The sequence below is a fragment of the Frankliniella occidentalis genome, unplaced genomic scaffold, assembly GCF_000697945.3.
Source record: "Frankliniella occidentalis isolate FOCC.00 unplaced genomic scaffold, Focc_3.1 Scaffold194, whole genome shotgun sequence".
NCBI classification, from domain to species: Eukaryota; Metazoa; Arthropoda; class Insecta; order Thysanoptera; family Thripidae; genus Frankliniella; species Frankliniella occidentalis.
The window spans coordinates 324,224-327,785 of NW_026267320.1; the positions used below are offsets into that span (position 1 = coordinate 324,224).

The window sequence follows — 3,562 nt, forward strand, 5'->3', positions numbered from 1 at the left end:
AACTGGTGCCCCCCGCTCGCCGCTTGCTCTGCGGGGCAACAGCTGCACTTTTTTATGTCCGGCTGGTGCCGCTCTGCCCCATTGCCCTCTTGGCGCGCGTGCGGCCGTCATGCACGGGCCCGGTCGGGCCCAAGCTCGCTGGTGTACGTGTCCACGCGCACACAGGCGCAAATGGAACACTACTTTTGGTTAAAGAGTTTCTTACTTAAGAGTAAACGTTGAGAACGAAGCGAAGGCTGGGCACTGGGCAAGGGGTTACTCCCCTATAAGTCTCGAGGAGCTGTGCTGTGATGACGTTTTCCTCGCAAACCTCTCCCCCTGCCCGTGACGTCGTATCGGCAGGATGCGATGCGCACCGCCCCCGCCCACCGCGCCATGCGCCGCCACAACGCCAACGCCACCGGCCACCCCAAAGAAAATATACAACTCACAAAGGCGCCGATTGACGTCAAAATGAACGCAGCAGCAGCTCCCCATCCCCATGTGGGGAGGTGCCCGCTGGTGCCCCCTCCCCGTCCCCGTTTGGCGGTGAGCTCAACTCGTCCAACCACACGCCCTCTGCTGCTGGGTCTGCGCGAGAATCGCAGATTGTGTTGTATACTTTGGCGATGACCTCCCTCAAGGTTGCGCACAACTCGACACCTCCCTCGGCGGAAACCAGCTCGCACCAGGCTCATCTGTGGTTTCGCGAGAAAGAAAACTTTCGGAGAGGTATCTGGTTCCTGAACGGGCAAGGGGTTTACACAAACTGAACGCTAGCCTATCCATAGGGTATGATAAATTTAGACCCTCATGATACATAATCCAAAAAGAGTTGGCAGGTTTATTATGCTTATTTTGGTTGAGTGACAGTGACAGTCTGCTTGACATTGCTGTGGAGGACTTGCCCCGCCTCTTGAGCGTCACCGCTACTCCTCGACATTGACGGACCCCCCCCCCATTCTCCTTCCCCCTTCTCCTTCTCTACCCTATCTCTTTCGCCCCCCTCTCTCCTTGTCTCTCTCGAACACTTTCTCCGGCCTATTTACCTAAATCCGTCCCTCCCCTCCTCTACGTTTCCCAATCCCCGGCAACGTGCTGGCGTCTCTCTCTCGCCGCCGCGGCCGCGGGTCGCTCGCGCTCCCTCCCGCGACGCCAGCGCCGCGCCGCCCCCTGGCGGCGGGAGGCGGCGGCGCCGGCCCGGCGGCGGCCCCCTGGCTCGAGCCGCCCGTGTGAATCAGTAGTGCAACAGGCGGTGAACCCTTCAGACCGCACTTAATCGCGGACTGTGGGTCGGTTGGAACTTGTGCTCCGTTTAGATTAAATCGAACGGTGAGTATAGGAGGGAAGACGGGGCTGCACCCCCCTTTGGACTTTGGAGCCAGGGCACCTGGCGCATCTGACGCACCTCGCGCCCCGCGCTCCCCGGCCCGTACGCCCCCTGCCACTTGTAACGCCCCCACCCTTCGGCCCCTCCGTCGCCCTGCCCGCGCTCCGGACGGTGGACGCCGACGGTCAAGCTTTGTGAAACGAGTGATAACAGGATAAGTGGAAGTGAAGTGTGAGCCATCGATCAGTGAAGTGTGGATCCTCAAGTGGACTGCAGTGGACTGAGTGGATAGTGAGTGACAGCATCCCACTTGATTCTCCCGGAGGGACGACGAGCCACCTGCAGGCGGTGCCACCTGCTGCTCCACGTGAATATCATGTCGTAACTGGACCGTGGAGGGACCTCCGATGAGCTGGGCCACCCCTCTTTGTGCCTGTTTGTAGGAGATGATCTTGGAGGGCATAACTGTCTCTTTTGGAGAGGTCAGGGCTCGCGGAGCACCATTCAACCTATCGACCAATATTTTTAATATGGGTTATTTATTTCTCTGCAAATTATTTATCTTATGGTCAACATTCACGTGTTTTGCGATAGGGTAATATATATGCATGCCTCTCCATAGTTGGTAGGGAGGCATCGCGAGAGGGTGTGGCCGGGGCAGGGGCGCCAGAGCGCCAGGGCGCCTGGGGCCCGACGGCCCGACTCGGGCGCCATTGTCGCGGGCTCGCGACTATTTCTGATGGCACCGTCATAGCATACCTGGGGGTGCCGGTCGCGGGGAGGAGAGAGGGGTAGGGGAAGGGGGCGAATTGGACAGGAGCCTAAGCCCAGGGGAGGAGGAGGGCTGGGGGATAATGAGCAGTCTAGCGGCTGTCACGGGTAGAAGGGGTACGCAGTGGTCTGGAAAAAGTAGGCGGGTAAATGGGAACGCCATTTAAGTATAACAATCGACGTGTATATGTACATGTGTGTTATGTTTACAAAGGTGTTCAGTATTTGTTTCGAATTTAATTGCTTTAGTGGCTGAGCATTCAGTTGCTTTGAGCTGTCTGGTGTGCGCCGTTGAGTCCGTTGCGTCGGGCTTCACAAACGTGTGTTAGGGTTACACACCGTGACGCGAACGTTACGTGGCGTTACAGCGTCGTGTGGGAGGGAGAGGCCTCGAGCGAGCCCGGGCCTGGTCGGGCACGGCGCCAGGCAGCTGTGGATCCGTTTCCACCCCGCCGCGGGGCGCCGCCTTGGCGCACGACGCCGTCCTGGCCAAAACAGACGAGCCCCCATGACGCCTCTGCTGTCGTCCCCCCCCCCTCTCTCTCTCCCTCTCTTCCCCTGTTTCTCCACCTCTTTCCTCCCCTTTCTTCCTCCCTCTCCCAACTACCAGCCCCCAGGCATTTGCTCTTGAGGCACGAGTACACTATACATCTCGAGGGTATTCTGGTCCCTGATGTCACACTGACAGGGGACAAGAACACGTGCAGTGTGCAGTGCCCCTTTCTTTCTTTCTTTCTTTCTTTCTTTCTTTCTTTCTTTCTTTCTTTCTTTCTTTCTGTCTTTCTGTCTGTCTGTCTTTCTTTCTTTCTTTCTTTCTTTCTTTCTTTCTTTCTTTCTTTCTTTCTTTCTTTCTTTCTGTAGTTTGACTCTCTAACGCACACATGGGTACATGTTCCAACTTTTCGAGGATTCTTGGGTACATCGGACAGTGATCGGCAAAATCATTTTCTTCCTCTTTTATGTATTCATTTGAGCATATGAGTCCATTTTCGAGGTTGAGTGCTACGCACGTAACCCGGCCTTCACCCAAAACTGTTCTTTCCTCTTTACTTTACCGCCGTCTCCAACAGCTGACCCAGACTCCCGGCCGACCTTCGTCACGCCAAATACAGTTCCGCCGCGTGGCGTGGCGGCGCGAGTCGGCGCGAGGCGCACTGCTTGGGGCTTGAGGAGGGGCAGGGCCGGCGCGGCTAAAGGTGGAGTGGGCCGGGACTCACCTTGAACAACTCCAACGGCCCCACTACCCTCAATAGACTCGACGTTCCACATACCCAGCATTGCCCACTCCGTTACACAGCTGTAAACTGTTGAGCCGTAAATTAGTTAGCGCACCCCGAATGGGAAGCTAGCTCGAAGATATAGAAGCTGGGAAGATTGAGAGTTTAGTTTCGGATCCAGATCCAGCGGTGCCTCTACCTGTTATTTGAGAGAGAGAGAGGAGAGAGAGAGAGAGAGAGAGAGAGAGAGAGAGAGAGAGAGAGA

General features: G+C 56.7%; 1 protein-coding gene across 3 annotated transcripts in view; it reads left to right on the plus strand.

Annotated features, from left to right (window-relative positions):
• The first annotated feature begins 1,157 nt into the window (after window positions 1-1,157).
• Window positions 1,158-3,562, plus strand: part of LOC113209592 (uncharacterized) — a 10,518-nt gene continuing 8,113 nt past the window's right edge. For all 3 annotated transcript variants that reach the window (XM_026427206.2, XM_026427204.2, XM_026427205.2), the window contains exon 1: window positions 1,158-1,311. The gene's annotated coding sequence lies outside the window, so the exon portion shown is untranslated. The remainder of the gene's footprint in view (window positions 1,312-3,562) is intronic.